An 18,902-nucleotide genomic window follows, 5' to 3' on the forward strand; every position below is an offset into this window, starting at 1 on the left:
CCGTTGAAATGAGTCTAATCAATGCCTCATAAGCTTTTGCCGAAGTACGGCCAGTCAGCTTCTCCTGGTAAGCGGCTCTTGAACATATTCTGGTGCCTGGCTGTTCAACTTTAGGTATATACTAGCCGTTCAACCATAGTAGACATTCTGCCATTTACATCCCGGCTGTCCAACCCCAGCAGCTCGAATTGCGCACATGGGTTCCTAAAAACGGGACATGCTGTAAGTTCGTACTGCATGCATAAGCATTTGTGCCCTTTTAAAGAGCACTGTTTGCCCTTTTCAGGGACAAATGTAATGATTTACAAAGCCTGTGGTGATTAGGTTTTTTGACTTAATTTATTTTGCTCAGTTCATACTGTCCAGTGTCTTCCGCTTCGTGGGGCCGCCATCCCGGTCACCGGCGGAGTATAGCCATTTCTTAATAACACCTGCCACAGACACCTTGTTTGCGTTGGGGTACCTGGGCTGTATTGACACTGAAAGAAAATTGAAAACAGACAAATAAGTAATATACTACACTGTAAAAATATCCACAATGCCCTTCCTGAAACAAAAATTCAATTGATTGATTATGAGGTTTAACAAAGGTTTAACAAGGTTTAACATTATGAGGTTTAACAAGAATACAAAAATCGATAGAGACAGTAACAGAGAGCCTATGGCTCCGCTTCGAGCACGTGTGCCTTTCCATGGCGTGTTACGATGCACCACTGTTGACATCGCCTGGCGTCAGCGCGCATCGCCAAAATACACGCGAACTCGTTCCTTCGCGCGCCGTATGCTGATGTCTATTCACAGCAGATATTGGAATCGATGGTAGAGGAGGCGTGGTCAGGGAGCATAGCAAAAGTGGGCGGCAGCTCCCAGGTTATCAGTCCGTCTCTAAGTCTGGGGACATGTTTTAGCACTGGGAAATGCTGTTCCGTTCACTAAAAAATAGCAACATTTTTTTTCTCTAGCAGTGATTGGCTGCCTTGAGACAAATTGAACCAAACTGTTTTTGTTGGCAAGCTATTATCTCTTGGAGACAGCTATAATTCTAGTGGCACATTCTGTACTTCGCTACCTTTGCTTGCGTCGTAGAGATTGCGATCGCGTGATGCTTGTCATGAGGTAAATATGGAAGCTCTAGCTATATTGCTTCTAGTATTAGCAAGATGGGGGTTGTCTGCAAGATTGGTGCGTGAGACACAACCATTCTCACTGCCAGAATTTCTCAAACATGACAAGAAACAGACACGCCTGGCAATATTTGTTGACTATATAGCTCTGTGCTCAATTTTTGCAAGCCTCACAGCTTGTGTATATGGTCGAGAGGTAAGAAGCTGGAGTACTGTTTTGCCAGTCAGTGGTTGTAATCCCGCGTTTTTTTTTTTTTTTTTGCTGTGAGCGTTCTATAAGGTTTTTTTTACCAGAATATGCAGCTGTTTCTTTAACCTTTCTTTGAACCCACAAGTGACGTTCACATGAAACCTCAATAGCAAGGCAGCGCTGAACATGGCTTCACACTAAATTAAAGAGAGGTAAAGATGGTACAGAGTTCAGACAAAGAGGCATAGCAACACCCATCGACGCAGCGGCAGGCACGTCACTTTGCTGGTCTCGTGTGGCTGCTTGTCCTCTCCTACTTGCCGGCACGGTACCACTGAACGACAGCGTCAAGAAGCGCGGAAAGAGCTTCCCAGGTCAGGCCACCATGGGCTTAAAACTTCCAGGACGTATTTTTTGCCGCCCTCATTTGTCCCGCCATATGACATCGGGGTCAGTGAGAAAGTGAGCAGCGGATTTCCAGTTTTCGAGAAGAGGGCAGTGCTCTATTTGCTTGTATTTTTAAATTTAAAATTAAACAACTTTTTTATTTCTACACGGATCTTGGCATTTTTTTTTGCATCTATCTCTGCACGACACAAAGAACAGATGTAGTGCCCAAAAAGTACCTGAAAGAAATGTGCTCTGCTCAAGAAATTCACGAGGGACAAATCCACACACACAAAAAGGAAGCAGACAAAATGAGATTTGACGGACTAGCAATTGAATTTTAATCATGAGTGATAGAAAGATTCCACTTTCCTGCAAAATGTCTTATATAGGCAATTGGGGCGTTGCCTTAATTAAAGGTTTAAAGAGCACCCTGCGCAATGAGTTGAGAGGGAATGATTATGTGCGATCTTGCATCGCACGTACCTTCCATCATAGCGAACATATTTTCATGATTCTTGTAGGAGGTGATTGCTGGGGCGATAGACTTTACCCCAAAATACATTACGAGTAGTCGAGGGAAAGTGCTACGGGTCCCTTCGATAGGCAAGGGTGCGAGAAAAAGCCCACCAATGCCTACGCAAGATGCTGTGTAGGGACATTGCTGATGAGATACCTCTTTCATGTGGAAAAGTCTGAATTGGGCACACTGGAAGGTGTGTGAACGTGCGACTGCGTGAACATGAACATAACCTCTCAGTTGAGAACTGCACAAGTGGGCATAACCCCATCCATAGCGCATACATGACGCTCTTAAAGGAGCCATGAAGAGAAAATACAACTTCGTTTAATTTGAAAGAACTAGGATTCATAATCTCACTCAGCTCCATTAGAGCCACAAAAGATGTTTATTTAACGAAAAAAAGCAATAAGTATTTAAAAACTTTCAAATTTTGCGCCACAGTGACGTGTTATGAGCAAGAATGACGTCATACGGGCCAACAATAAAACATAATTTTCAGTGCGTTAACTGCACGTTAGCATTCAAGTGATGCGGTGAAATGGAACTAGAGGCCCCAGTACAGACGTCCAGTCATGTGTCGTCGCGACAGGTCCGTTAGGTGGCCGCCAATCGCACAAACAAGGTTCCGTGACGTCATAGAAAAGTTGTGGGAAATTGGCTAGGGGGTCGCGACTGCTTCGAACATTTTCTTTAATATCTCTGTTATTTGTTCGAAGATTGCGATGATATTAGTATCATTGTTATCGGGACTAAGCAGTCTTTTTAATAAACCCAACTTGTATTTTGTCTTCATGGCTCCTTTAAAAAGCAAGTGAAAATTGTCCAGGTGCAGTGAGATACAGGAAGCTTACCACATAGGAAAGAACGGATTCGATTGTGTCAGTGACATTTCAACGGGTCTTCATATGAAAGAGCGTATTTATTAGGCTGTGAACTTTCCTTATCACAATTTTTTTTTGCATGCAAGTGGAGCCACGTAACTGTGGCCTGCAATTATGTGTTCTTACGCTGCCTAAAAGTTAGTTGCTAGTCATTGCCTGTTCTCACCAGCTACTTTCTGTGATTGTCAATATTTCGCGCCAAGTTCAAGTATCGTTAAGATGCACCAACTCGCCAAACACGTCTTTCTAAGCTTGATAGAAGGGATGAAATAACCTAAAACACAAAGCAATCACACTGTGCTCCACAGCTATGCTAAAAAACCCACCAGTAACTATTAACAGCAGGTATTATCTAAAGCCTAATAAACTGCATGTCAATATCCTCGATTTTAAGATGCAGAAATCCCACAAACCTTGTGAGAATAGCAGCAGTAACGCACATATTTCGTCCACTCTCATCCACAGCGTTTGTGGCAGGATCAGTAGTAAGGAGCTCATGCCAGGCACTGAAAAAAAAACAAGACCACACATAATTTACGGTACTTTGAAAATGAAAAATGGACAAGCAACCAAAACAAATAGAAAACCGGGCAAGCATTTTGAATGCTTGAGCGGGGTCACAAACTGTTACAAAATTGTAAAAACAATTCTTTCTTAAGATCTTTGCAGCAGCCATAAAAATTTTGGAATTTGTTAGCACCAGGAAATTAGTCTGTAAACAGGTCCTCTGACACAGGGGTTCCCTCCCACAAGTGTTGCAACGTAATGAGAGCATGCTTGTCAATCTTCTCACGAAAACCTGCCTTGAGTTGTTCGCAACACCCAGAAAGTTTCCTAGATGCCACCCATCTCTGTCACAAATGAAAGCATCTAGAACTGACAACCTTAGGTTGTCCAGTGCTTCATGTTCAGACGATATACGAAAATGCTATAAATCAGGGGTTGGCAACCCGCAGCCCATGGGGCAGTATTATGTGGCCCCCGGCACAATGGTAGACCCCTTCTCCTCTGTCACTTTCTACCTGAAGGCCAACATGGCAGTTTTGACCTCAACTGGCATGAAAGCTCGTGACATTCGTGCTGGAAATAAACATGATAATGATTGCTATTCTAGTTTTGTACACTGCTTTCAATTTCCTCCCCAAAATTTATTTGCCTGCAAAGCCCCCCTCCCCTCCCAACCAATGTGCCCTCCGGCCCCCTCCGTGTCCATTGCATTAACTCTTTCGCTACCGCCGGAAAATTGACTAATTTTAGGGGTCCAAGAAAACATTTTTTTCCTGCTAAAAAATTGGTTAGGCACTAATTGCAGGAACACAAAATGCAGATTATTTAATGGCCTTTCCAATAACACCAGTTTTTTTAAAGGTTTTTATATATCATAGTTGTGAAAAAAAAATATCAAAATCAAAATTTTTGTCAAGTTGTCGAAAAAAATGATAAAAAAGGAGTTGTGTTTATCAAACCACCGGTAGTAGAAAAAAAAAATAGAATATACATTTTGTAGGGAAACATTTCAAAAACACGCCCTAGAAAAAATGTCGACTTGCGCGGAACAGTTTGTCAGATATAAAAAAAAAATGTTAGCATGCACGGTGCTCATGTCATGCGGTGAAGCCCAACCTCCAATTCAAAATGTGCAATTTCGGGTGGTTTCCTGGAATAAACCTGGCGGTTTGTCCTTATCAGAGGCACCAATTTGCACCCACATAACGTAAAAACATCATGTCAATGGCTGACTTTTCATTTACAGCGAGCACAATATTTGGGACTAGCACGCGATGCAGAAAAAACATGCATGAAGTTGAAAACGGAACGCCGTGGCTGATGCTTGTTGTCGTTCACGGTCAGTTATCTCTCAAAACATAAAGCTGAGCTTCATTATCATTTTCTTACTCGAAATTGTAGCCTTGCTCGCAAAAATGAGGTACGATGAGCTAGAATCGTGCCCTGCGATCTTTGGCCGAGTAGCAGTTGCGCGATGAAAAAGATCAGCACAACGAGACTCCTCTATTGCAGCGCCACCTAACATTTTTTAAATGAAACAGTACAAAAACTTATCGTTATCGGAGACTCCATCCAAATAGACAGTTCAACTAAGCAGCAACATTAGACACCGGGATATACCCTCGCATGGAAACGAAACTGGAAGTCGAACAGCTGGCAGTGAAAGACCGGTTTGAAGCGCTGTCCTCGGCGGAACAAATATCTGGCGACTGGGTGTGATCTTTTGACTTTCATCTGAAGTTCTTATCGCAGAAATCGGGTTAGGGGGGGGGAAATCAGGAGCGCCGTGCTCTGTTCGAGGATCAGTCGCGGACGCTCCAGGCGCCATGGCAGGTAGCGTTGAAGTTGGGTAACTGCGTAGTAGCGCTAAATATGAATTTCGCGATGCAGAAACAAAACCGAAACTGTTGTAAACTGTTTGCGAATGGTCCTGGGGTAAGTAGAACTCCCACAGTACTTAGAACAACGTGCGCAAAGGCAATAAAACTGCCTAAAATCATAAAGTAGCTATGCAACCAGGCACTGCTTGACATTTTCAACCGATTTCTGGGATTATTACTGTCAGAGCGTGAACCTGACGATTGAAAATCGTTTGCTAGTTCCCCATTCACGCCCTGATAGCAAAAAACAACTGCTGGTGCAGAGTAATTACGAGTTGCACGCATTCTTCGTTAGTAGCAGTGACGCGCGATGACCACGCCCCTTCTCCACACCCAGGTGATTCAAAAGCATGTCAAAAATCCCGTTTCCGTAGCAAAAATAAAAACGAAACTGATTTTGAAAGGCCATTTTCTGGTCTAACTCCGAACAGCTTTACTTGTTCGAGAAACGCCTGGAACGCTATGAAAAGGCGCTCCCAAAAGTATCGATCAAATTGATCAATTTTGATAGGCGCGGTAGCGAAAGAGTTAAACCCGGCTCTCCGCCTTAAAAGCTTGCTGACCCCTGCTATTCAGCAAAAGTTGAAATTTTTTAACCTGTCACTGCTTGTTCAATTCGAAGTGAATGAAAATAAGTAAGATCTCTCCTTTGTATGCATCACGCGAGCATACAAACCCATTAAACCCTTCGTAATTTCAATGAAGGGCCCATGAAGACTTGCTAGGGTTGAGGCTAGGCCAAGTTGATTCTAAGTTGAAAAAGACGAGACTGCAAAATGGGCGAGATAGATCAGACAAAGAAATGAGAAAAAACACAAGTGCTGTTGTTTCTACTTATTTCTTCGTCTTTTGTGTCGCCTGTTTTGAGCATTTCCTTCCTTTTCACCCAAGACGACAGCAGACATTTTTTTAAAGACTGGGCTGTAGCTTATGGCTCTCGACAATTGTGTTCAATAGAAAACACTGGCACCATCACTGAAGGATCTGCGTATTCTCAGAAGGATCAGGCAGAGTAGGCCACCTTGGATACGTCATGGGAGCCCTGACATAGGCAGTTTGAGGAGAGGCACACATGGCATCACACTGATCTCGATGTCGAAAGGAAATCCATCCTTAACTTTTTCGAGCATGCACATATTGCACATATTAAAATTGACTTGAAATATGTTCTTCCGAACACTTACAGGTTAACCTTCCTGAGGGGTATCTCTATTTAAAAAGAAAGCTTTTTATGTAGTCATCTGTGCTTTGAAATTTTGTGCCAGCACTCCTTTAAGGGGAGGATTGAAGTTTTCACTATTCCCCACACTATAATGTGGCAAGGGCCCTGTGACACACTGGAAGGCAGCAGCAAAAAAATGGGCAGTCAGCAAACTAGATTCCTCACCATTGTGATGAAACCAAATCTTTGGAATTGCTGATCAAACAACCTTGCAGAGCTTATCAGTGTTTTAAGTGCAAAATGATATAGCCATGGTGTTCGTTCTTGCTTTAGGTGCTCACTCTGAGTAGAAGCAGGCAATTGAAGCTCACCTGAACCCTCAGGGAGTTCCAAGGGAATGCCAGGCATGATTTACATTTGCTGAAAATTCTTTCAACTTTAAAAGCTGCCATGCAATTGAAGAGCCATCCAAAGAATGGTGCAACATCCTACCATTTGCAAAACAGCTTTCTTTCATTTTATGCTGCTCTCCTTATGCAACTGCATTGCAGCTGTTTGTCCGTCATCTTATCATTAGAAAATATTGTTAATTTTGACATGGAGCCCTAGAAGTCCTAGCAAAAAGTCAAAACAACTGTTTTAATATTCAAATATTTTGGTTGTCCCCACACCATCCCTTAATTGAGATTAATACCCTAGTTATATGGCGGAAGTAACTGTAGTTGCGTTTAACGGTGGTTACTAAATTTTAACTGCGGTAATCGCAAACTGCGGTTTTGGCTGTTACATGGGAAATTCCAAGTGTGTCGACAGCGGTCACTTGGTTGCGAGCGTAACAAAAATAAAGTAACAAACTTTTAACCTCACGATAAAAACCAAAGGCGAAACAGTGTAGACAAAAAATATCATTAAACAGTTGCTTCAGACCCAAACGCGATGCACTCGCGCACGGCGAAAAAGGGGCTTCCCCATCAGCTCGGGACCGGCTTGTTCTCGGGTCGGTTTGGTGTTGGGAACTTGGGATCGCGGTCGATACTTGACCGGCGCTATCTCTACAACTGCGAATTACAACACATAGCACAATTTTTAACCTTTATAATATCCACTTTGTCGCATGTGGAACTTCTTTTCCGCGATCAGATTGATTTCGAAGAGGGGCGACAAGCTGTTGCTGCCGTGGTCTGGGCTGGTTCGAGCCGCTTTCAGTGCCGTGCGGACAGACACGCCGGCATGTTTGCAGGAACGGCCGACATGCGCACGGATCGTTTCTGAGCGCTGAAAACGCTTCATGATTGCCTGCTTTGTCTATTTTTTTTGGCAAACGATCAGCGGAATTTACAAATTTAGGCTTTTCTCATAGTTGATCGGGTGGACCGGGAAACGAGCTGCTGCTCACGCGCGGTCGTGCCGACTGCGAGAGCGACGCAAAGAGCACAAGCTCCTCTTGGGGGCAGCTTCGGGGGCTCCCGCTATTTGAGGCCTTCGTCTTCTGCGAACGCCAGGTGATTTTTTTCGCCTACGCTGATGCGCCGCCACTTGTGTGCAAACTGACTTGTGTGATTTTTGAACACTGCGGCAGCAGCAACTGCGGGTTAGCGTAACCGAACTGAGGTGGCCAAGCTCAGATTGCGTTAACCATGGTTAGCGGGGTAACTGTGCCCGTGTAACTAGGGTATAAGTGTCCCAGTCCACTGTGGGAAACTATCAGGCGAGTTTTACTCATTACATAACCAACTGAAGTGTGTGTTAAAATAGGCCATTTCAATCTCTCATTTGGAAAAACAAAGCCTATGAAATGTGTATTTTGAGAACACTTACTGATACAGTTCTGTCATTATTAAGCATCATACTACATTTCCCCCCCTGTAACTTTATCAAATTAAAGCAGTGCATCTCAGCCGTGCTGCAGTACATTAGCATTTATTCGAATAATCACTAAGATCAAAAAGCCTCATAGCAGCCACTGAGTAAAAATGTTTGTGCGAATGACGGGAAAGGAATGCTTCTATCATGAAAATACAAAACCTGGACCTTGTACTTACATTATTGCACTTTTTACAGCCTACATACCATTGGCTTTATTTCAGTTGTCTCAATTACGGCATAGTACCGCATTTCCTCTTTAGTCTTGTGTAATAAAGCGAGGATATTGCAAGAAGCACACACCGCAAAAAAATTCTGCGCATAGGTGTCCTTGCAGTGTTGAACCTCAAAAAAAAAAAAAAAAGCACACACAATAAGAAAACAGGCCCAATTTTTTTGCACTACGGCTATGAATGGTCAGTTGCCTAGATTGTAAAACTCTGCTGCCCCAATATTGTTGAGGCCACGGAAATGGCAGGGAACAAACTCGGTACGCTCGCACGAGCTCTGCAGCCACAGAAATTGCAGTGTGCAGTCGGAGTTGACAAAGAAAGATGCCAAAAAAGGTGCGTATGTGTGTAGGGGGGGGGGGGGGTGAGGAGGGGGCATCAGTAGTTGCTCAGTAAAGCCACCAGCGGTTGTCTTGCAACTAAAGGTAGAAAAACTATTTTCTTCAAAACAAAATGTGTGAATGCATTTGACTACTCACTGTTTAGCCATACAGAACTTTCCAAGCTCACTGACGACTTATTTATAAGAGGTTTACAGCACTGTAGAAAGCCACAGCTTCTTTCTTAATAACTACGACTGCTCTAAAATTACAGCCAGGCTGCATTCTGAACTTTTCTACCAGAAATACTGTTTTGCAAAGAACAAACTATTTGCCGCAGTGTTTCACTCGGCATCATCTTTACTGCTTTCAAAACAGCGGTTTATTTGTACTGCAGAAACGGCTTCCTCGAATGTTTCTTTTTTTATATTAGCTTTCTAAGGAAGGTTTGCAACCTCCATTTAAAGGTTAGCAGTGTACTGTGTTCACAAGGGGAAAAAAAAAAACAAAGTCGACAATATTCACGTCTTTGCTGCGGTGCTTACAGGATAGCGGCGGCCCATGCACTAGCCCAAAGCTGGGAAGCATGCACGCACCACCGTGTGCAAGCAAAATACCTACAAGCTCCTAGAGCAAAATCTTCTGAGAAATGTCATCACATCTAAAAATACTTTTTTCCTTTCGTGCAAGAAAATGCACTACAATTTCCTACTATCTTAACTGGACCTTTACAAACCGATACCTACCTCGACATCTTAGAAGCCCTTGATTGAGGTCTGTGTTGTGATAATTGCTTAACGTTATCTACCTCAGCACTCATTCATTACTTCAGGCACCCCTGTCTCCAGGGACCTGCCAGGAGAAATGCACAGATGGCTTTTTCCACATCGGCATAGTGAATGGCAAAAAAGCAGCTGCCTCTTGAGCGAGTGCCGCAGCACTGACAGGAACATTGTCAGCTTGTTCTATTCCACAGTTATTAACACAGTAAGCTTCTAGCCAACAACAGAGGTTAGAAACTTGCACAGGATACTAAAAAAAACTGAGCAAGCCTTGTCTATACAGTACAAGAACTTCTGAACTTGTGCTTGGTTGCTGCAGTGAAGTTTCTGAGGAAGCATAACTAAATGCTGCTTAAAAGACAATAAAGACGAATTTATGTCAAATTTACATTGGGAATATTTAGTTCTTTGTATGATTATAATTTATGTTTCATCCAGCTGCCCCCAAGTAAGGAAGTTTTTAAGCGCAGACTCGATTTCAGAGCACACATCGTGAACTTGTGCGAGAAGCTGCATCTTTCATGGTTTTCGATAATGCTATGAACTTTCTAAAAATAAAGCACCGATGAGCTTAGATAGTGCCATTACCATCAAACAGTGCTTACTCAATTGCATTCCAGACGATTTGTCTCAGCACCAAGGTTTTTTGGCAAGTACAATTTTATTCAATGAGTCAGCACCCTACAGCTTAACAGTGCACTAGAGAGCGCACTCATGGTGAGTGAGAACTAACTGCACGGCGGGTTTGCCCATGCTGTGCACAGGCTGCAAATGCACCGTGTCGCATGTTGTCTTATCAGATTCATGGCCTCTGAGTGGTATATTTTGTCATGGCAGTCCTCTTGAATATAACAGCTGTACCCACATTTTTACTTTTCTTTTCCTCCAGCATGCAGGTCGGCATGCCTTGAGTGAAAATGTGCAAAGGCTGCTTGTTCGAGCGTCACTGCACAGTTGTTGAGCACATAAAAAAATAACAAACACAAGATCGTTTTGCATTAAAAACCATAACTAAGATTTTGGGGGTCCCCGAGTGCTTCCGCCAATAGATTATCACGCCCAATTGAACATATTTGAATGTAGCACCTTTGCAACAATACGCGCTGTCGTACGCTGTTTTTAGAGCCCAGTTATTGATTCCAATCCCATTATCTATCGCTAATTTTTGTTCCCTACAGGTTAGCAGTGTTCATTTTATAGACGAGAAACAAACAAAATTCAACCCTTTTCTAGTGCTACAGCTCAGCTCTGCAGGGACGGTGAGACGCACAGCTAATTCGTAGGGTACAGGAGTCGGGTGCAGCAATTGACTGGAAAAAGTGTGGCACAGAGAAATATAGCTCCACAAACCGCGATTTCGGTGAGAACCATGCACAGCATGGTCCACTTTGCAGCCTGTGTACAGCATACGCAATCCTCGCATGCAACTAGCTTTCACTCGCCTTTAACCCACTTTCTACTACACTGTTATACTGTGGGTTGCAAACTGTTGAATCTGAACTTACCAATTTTCAAATCAGATTAGGTGTCCGAATCAGCCATACGATACGCAGTCCAATGCAGCTGGTGGCATGTGGCTGGGGCCGTGGCTGCTCCCGCTGTCCCCCGGGAAATGCCTGCACAGCTCCACACCAATCCCGGGCAAATGGCGCCACCCTGAGAAGGTTGGAAAATTGGGGTCTATAGTCAGGGCGCCTACCAAACTGATGCGTCAAAATTTCCCTAGTTTTTCAAAATTTCAATCAGTGCTTCAGCAAATTGCCATGAGCAACATGAGTTCATCCATCTCTAGGCAGTCTGAAAACGTCACATGATGCTGTCATGATCAAGTATGCTGATCAAAACAATAGAGGAGGTGAACAAATATCATTCATTTCTTAAATTCAATTTAAATAGTTAAATACAAATACGAATGTTACTGTATTTAGTCGATTATAACACGTTTTCTTTTTGCAACCTGAAGTCAACCCACGCGTTACAATCTAACACCGCAACTGAAGTTGCCTAAAATTGCAATGATGCACCCAATTGTCATCAATGGCTACAGTTTTGACCATTTCGCAATCTATGTCAGCAAGATGTGTCAGAGTTGTTCGGGTCCACTACAAGCTAAGACCGACTTTTTCCGTTTCCTTGCTTTTTTTCTGTGGTGGTTGACAGCGTGCGCAACGTTTCTTCTTTGTTTTTGCGCCGTACTTTTGTATTGAGGCATAGGTAACTTTTATTGCCCTCAAGTGTTTCATCAACACCTCTTCAGCTCCCCTTGTTACGGCAACGTGTTGCACTCAGTATGACCCATGCTATTTTAATGGCTCAAGAAATCGGGAATTCGGCAGCTTCCCGAAGAGTCAACATCGACCGTCTGTGGATGGCAGCTGCTGCGGGAGCGCCTTTTTACATGAGACCCCTGCCCAAAAAGTTTCCGAGGGCCTTGCTACAGCTGCCACGTCGAATTACAAAAGGGTGTTGCTGATTTTGTCACCAAACAGTGTAACCGCCTTTTGGCGGTCAGTGTTGAGCTGATACAGCTCAAAACAAGTGATATCGCTCGACAGATGGGCTTCCTGCGAAGTTATAAGTGTCAAAGGTGGGCGCCTAGCCCAAGTGTTTGAAAAATAAATGTGCTTTTCCATAATTCCACTGGCCTCACGTGAGTACTTTGGCGGCTCTTCTATTTTTTTTTTGGCACGACAGAAAGTTACCCCTTGAGTTACTTTAGTGGTTTTAATTTTTCTTTCTGGATGCGATGAAGTCACCCCTCACACTACAATCGTGGTCACATTACAATTCAGTAAACACGGTACGTGGTTGTCTTTGGCATTATTATTGGAAGGGCAAAATTCAAAATTAGCATACACTATGTTCTCTGTGCTTTTTTTAGACCGATCTTGATCAGAAGAGCAAGACTATAACCAACAACAAAATGAAATCTTATTTGTGCCCGATCATCAATGAGAGAAGCTTTTGAGGTATTAAAAAATGATGGACAGTTTCAGGTACCCCTGCTTGGTACACAGGGGGGTTGCGGCCAAATCATTAGGGAGCACTGCCTTGCTGCCCCAATATCTACCTATAGTAGACCATGCAGGAGCACAAGCCAGCATGGGCTACTTTAGGTAAACCTACACATCCGGATGTACCTGCCGCAGTGGCTAAGGCATTGCGCTGCTGAGCACGAGGTTGCAGGTTCGATTCCCGGCTGCTGCGGCCGCTTTTCTGATGGAGGCGAAAAGCAAAAACGCGCACGTGTACGAGATTTCGGCGCACGTTAAAGATCCCCAGGTGGCCAAAATTAATCCGGAGCCCTTCACTACGGCGCGCCTAATCGCCGGCGTTGCGTCAACGCGTTAAACCCCACAATCAATCAATCATCATCTACCCATCCGTACCATTGATGCATTTTATTTGCCAGGGCTATCAACATTTGCCCCCTCATCCCACCAAAAGGCTCTGATAAAAATCACGTGATTACGTTACGCCGTCGGATTGACTGATTGCAGGGTTTAACACGCTCAAGCTGCACATGGGCTATGAGGCATGCAGTAGTGGAGGGCTCAAGATTAATTTTGAGCACCTGGGAAACTTTAACTTATGCTGAATCTCGAGACAAGGGTGTTTTCGCTTTTCGCCTCCATCAGAAAAGCAGCCACCGCGGCCAAGATCAAACCTGCACATATGGGCTCAGCACCACACCTTAGCCACTGAGCCTAGCTGTGGGTGCATTATGCTGTCAGTGTCTCAAACTTGCGAATACAGTAAATGCTGCTTAGGTACTAACATTACCCTATAGTGCAAAGAACCAAACTTTTGACTGCACCTAATTTACATTGTTTTGGTACAATTTGTTTTTTTCACATCCTTCGCACACTATCTAGCCAAATATATGTTCAATATGATGACCAGGCGGTTGATGCCTCGCCAGAATTACCACCCCATCAACATGTGCGGTCACTGAAAGAATCTAAATCGTCAATTCTTATGATTTGAGAAAGCGCACTCATGATCTTGAGTAGCATGTGGCTATGCCTCATTTAAAAACAGAACCCAGCATGTAAACTTTTGTCTGCACACATTTAGAGGCACTAAAGCCATTTTATATAGATGAAAAAAAAAATTTTTAATTAATGAGCAAGAATAAACAAAATATGGCAAAGAAAGCACAACGGTTCGTTTTGCTTCGACAAAAATCTATTTGGTTGAAATGATTGATTGTAGGGTTTAACGCGCCGACGCAACGCAAGCGATGAGGCGCGCCGTAGTGGAGGGCTCCGGATTAATTTCGACCACCTGAGGATCTTTAACGTGTGCTGAAATCTCATACACACGGGCATTTTTGCTTTTCGCCTCCATCAGAAAAGCGGCCGCCGCAGCCGGGAATTGAATCCGCAACCTTGTGCTCTGCAGCGCAACACCTTGCCACTGAGCCACCGCGGCAGGTTATTTGGTTGAAATGAATTTGAACTCACACAACAACTGAGCCTGTGCGCATAATGTAAGCACTGTGCTCACAGCATTTTGAGCAGTCACAGTATACAGTCGACATAAAGAAATGAAGCATAAAGATGCCTCACTCCAGGTGCCACCAACAGTGCAGCTCAGTAGCAGACATGATCTTATTTCAGAGAAAGGGGTGGGTGAGCTTGAATGCAAAAAAAGCGAAAGAAATTCATTCGACAGATCAACTTACAACTCAAGTTCACAAATAACTTCGGGACCTTGCACGCACACCCAGCATAATTTTTTTTTTATTTTGCTTAACCCATCGCAAAACAGCCGGCTGATTAACTGACCACTGACAAGGAAGCCATGTAAATTCAGTGCATAGATAGCGCCAAAAAATGTCAGGAGTATGTATTCACAGAAAAGAACAGTGCGTCCCTGTATCTGCAAGAGATTCAGCTTGACTAGCTCACATTCACTGGAAGCATGCAGGCTATGCTGCCAGAAGTGTCTGCTGAGAGCACCATCACTCCACTGGCGCGGCATCCAACATCCAATGCATAGTGCTCAGTGACACGGTAATACAGAAGGGTCCATAGGTATAGAGGGGATATTGTGGCCGATATGCATGCATATATGATATCCTGCTGTCAGTTACCGCTGGTGCAGCTACACAGACCCGAGTTTGGCCCCAGCTCCAGCATTCCAATTACTTCTTGCGGCACTGGGACTGCACCTGCAAGACCTTGTGCTTACTCACATTACAAGCATTATGACTTAACAGCTGCCCAGCCTCAAGCAGATGTTGAAGGACTCTTCACCCAGAAAAGCTGGTTTGCACAGGCACTACATTGTGTGCAAAAGAAATATAAAACAGGAATTCACTTTCTGCTTGTATAAAAAGCTACATTCAACATAATTCAAATGTCCTAAACATGCAGAGCACCCTACCGCTGAAAGGGCTACCTACTACTATTATTCCTGTGGTAATGCAAGAATAAACAACTCCCACAAGTTAGCTGGCCATAATTCCTGCTGTAAAGGCCCCACATCACTCAAACGCGTACTTCTAGGTCCAGTTTCTATTTCTGGGTTCCTATATCGGTCACATAAATGCAGTACGTACCTGCTATTGCTTTTCATCTTGCCAGACAGCCCCCGTCCTGAAGCTCCAGCCACTTTTAAATGAAAAGGTTGCAAAGAAAAGTTACATAAGCACAAACGTCGTTGCCTGCCAAAGTTAAAAGCTCACAGTACACTACACATTCCGAGAAGTAAGAACACTCACTCAATGATTGTTTTATTATCAAGACAGTTATGTCAAAAGACCTAACCACAGAATTGATGAAAGGTGCTTAAAACCAATGCTATGTAAGCGTAGATAGCGTTTACAACAATGTGCAATATACTCCGCCTAGGTGCTCCTGAACTACAAACTGTTTGAAGAAAACAAATAGTTTCCAAAGAAAGAGAACGGGAAAAAGGGTCAGGGAAGGTTTTCAGCCAGTAACAAGACGATAAAAAAAATATCAAAACTTTCATTGCCAAGTTAAGCTTTTCAAACTATTTCCGGTTTTCATTTTTCTCAAGGGAAGTTTTACGTCCGATAAGTTAAGCAGTCGCACATGATATTTTGCTTTGTTCAAAGTGGCACAGCTATCGAAATAAAACATAAGCGCGGTGAAACCGCACGGCCGCATATAGAAATAGACCTTATGCGATAACAACCGCATACGAAACAAAACACATCGATTCCTCACGATGTTATCAAGAGCACCGGCAATTATTTGAAGCTTCCTAAGGCCCTCCGCTGCGCCCACCACCTGTCCGTCAGCAACGCTAGACATATCGAGCAGCACCAGCAAATTGCATTTAGCTTGCACGAACCACAGCGTGAGACTGACGCGGAAACGAGAAATCAAGCCAATAACACGTTTCTGGCACCGAACCTTACTCGCGCTAGAAAAGGTCCAGCAAAAAAGAACTTACCGAACTTCTTTGTCCGGGCACAGGAAAACGCCGCCGTTCTTCGATCGTTTGCCGCTGTATTTCAGCTTATCCTTAACCTCACGTGTTTCCAACGTGGGAAGCAGGCTTCATCCACAAAGGGCGAACACAATTTACGACGGTATATCGCACAAAAAACATGAATAACAACACGGACAATGCGCAACCATAGAGAAATTTCTTTCTCTATGGCGCAACCACGGTCGACCTCGCCGCCAGCACTCCATGGAAAAATTACATCGGAAACGACCGCAGCGCCGAAACGGCCAAATACATGAGCAGAGTTACGACTATATATTTTAATTCAAAGTGATCGTACAACATTGCCAAATTTTTCAATCTTCAAAGAAATATTTATTGAAAATTGTCATTGCTTTCAGTGCTCACAAGTATTCCAGTTTAAATAGAATCCTGATCGGAAGCGACTGCAGCGCCGAACACAAGAGCAGAGTTCACTCTTTGTATTTTCATGCAAAGTGATCACACAACATTGCAAAATTTGTCAATCTTTAAGGAATCATTCATTAAAAATTATTATTGCTTTTTGTGTTCACAAGTATTTCAGTTTTAATAGGCTCCTGATTGCAACTTTCCCGATCGCTGCCTTCTTGCTCCCGGTCTTTTCCGATTGGCTGCCAGTTTTGGCCAGAAGATCTAAGCCAATCAGGCTGTATTTTTGGCACATGGCCGCGCCCTAAAAAAACCTCGAACGGGGATGATGATGGCGAGTAAAAGTCTTTGAATCGGGGTGGCGGCATGTTCCATTTCACCTGCCGCTATCTCTGGCTCTGATTCCCTGCGCCATACGCGGTCTCGTGGACTTGTCTCGGTCATAACCAGACAAATGAAAATTCACGTGTGCCTTCTAATGCTTTTCAGCTCGGACAAAATTTGGCGTTCGGCCTGCTTCAGCGCAGGCTTGCACGGGAGTCCTGAATCATTCGGCTCGCGCGTTTGCAGACCGTGATGTTGCATCAATCATTTGAAGGTGTGATCTCAGACTTCAGGGTGCGTAATCATTACCGAGGGAAATCTTTGTCGCAGGTGTCTCTCGCCTTACGCTTTTTCAACCACTTGGTTGGTAAATCTATAACTTCTCGTAAAAGGTACAGCGTTTATGTGAGTCTTTACTGTACTCGCACAGGACTATTCACTAGCATTTATTTTTTTGTCGGGTGTTTTCTTCGTAACTTCTGCGAGGAAAACTGGGAGGGAGGAATACCTTTATGATACGGAGAAGTCAGCCTGGAAACAAGATGGCTTGATGAATGAAAATGACGACAAGGAATGCATACACCAGCACAAAAAAAAAGCACATACACTATCAGTACTCTAGAAACGCAAATCTGAAAGACGCACAAACGCGCACACAGTGCAAACGTTCACAGAATTTCCTCAAAGCGCGGTCACGGAGAAAGGCAAGGCCTTCGCAGCCCTTGTCGCAGACGCAGTCGTATGCTGTGAGCCTATGCTAACGCTGAGTTTCAGCACACAGGGCAGGTTCAATGTCCTAACGAACACTACAAGAGTGACAGAGAGGTGATACTCGTCTCGTCTTATGCATGCAGGTAGTCGTTGGCGAAAGCGATGTTGAGGCTTCCTCACGTTTCCGTAGGTCATGCTGAAGTAACTGGAACTGGTCCATGCAGCATTCGGGAAGCCCAGACGGGGTCATTTCTGTAGTGGTCGGTTGGCAGTTGTAGCCGCAGCGGCGGCTAGCTGTGGCTCTTTGTGTGTGCGTGACAGCTTACTCACCCCGCAATTGCGCATATTAGGTAATAGACCCCAAACGAACGAGTTCCTCTAGTTTTGTATAAACGAAGTTATATACTGTCAATCAAAAATATTAGAAATCAAATATAAAGAGCTAGCTCTTCTGAAACGTGCATGCATTGCTGACGCCGTTATACAACTATACTTCTGATGGAGGCCAAAAACGAAAACGCCCGTGTGTTCGAGATTTCGGCGCACGTTGAAGATCCCCAGGTGACCGAAATTAATCCGGAGCCCTCCACTACAGCGCGCCTCGTCGCTTGCGTATCTATAGCGTCGGCTCGTTAAGCCACATAATCAATAATAAATCAACCAATCAGAAATTTACGTACCAGTTTATTTTTTTTTTCAGGGCTGTAACAAATTAAGCTCAAATTATGCACCGTTCTTACTGGTCACGTCTGAGGGGTTGTAAAGATAAGATTTGGACCACTTCGCCTTCCACAGAAACAATGAGGGAACTAAAATTTAGGATGCCCACGTGGTCTAATTAATGAATCGTTGCCTTCATATTTAGACTGCTATTATGGCTTCGGTGGGTGAAATCCTCGTTTTCTTGACACGTGAAAAAAAAAGTTATCTCTAACCTGAATTTCGGCAATTTTTTTAGTGGGAGTTCTTATCGGTACATAGATCTCTGTCATCTTTAGCCGGTTTAGCGTCCGCCGAGCGGCACATTTGTTTGCACATAGCTGCTGGCCTTTTCTCAGTCCAGGAAGCCACGAGCTTTCGCCGCTGTTCGGGCCCATGTTAGTGCATTTCTTGACTGCTACTTAGGTGCTAAAGCCTGGAGCTCGTTCAATAGCACATACGATTTTTGCTTCTTTCCATCA

General features: G+C 43.9%; 1 long non-coding RNA gene across 1 annotated transcript; it reads right to left on the reverse strand.

Annotated features, from left to right (window-relative positions):
* Positions 1-273: 273 nt before the first annotated feature.
* Positions 274-16,505, reverse strand: LOC144162630 (uncharacterized). The gene is made up of 5 exons (XR_013320731.1): positions 16,279-16,505; positions 15,416-15,467; positions 11,355-11,505; positions 3,519-3,611; positions 274-479 (listed from the first exon to the last, which is right to left on the reverse strand). It is a non-coding gene; the product is annotated as an uncharacterized LOC144162630 (long non-coding RNA).
* Between the last annotated feature and the right edge of the window lie 2,397 nt (positions 16,506-18,902).

Source organism: Haemaphysalis longicornis, unplaced genomic scaffold (genome assembly GCF_048455015.1).
Source record: "Haemaphysalis longicornis isolate Haplotype H1 unplaced genomic scaffold, Haemaphysalis longicornis Haplotype H1 scaffold_12, whole genome shotgun sequence".
Lineage (NCBI taxonomy): Eukaryota > Metazoa > Arthropoda > Arachnida > Ixodida > Ixodidae > Haemaphysalis > Haemaphysalis longicornis.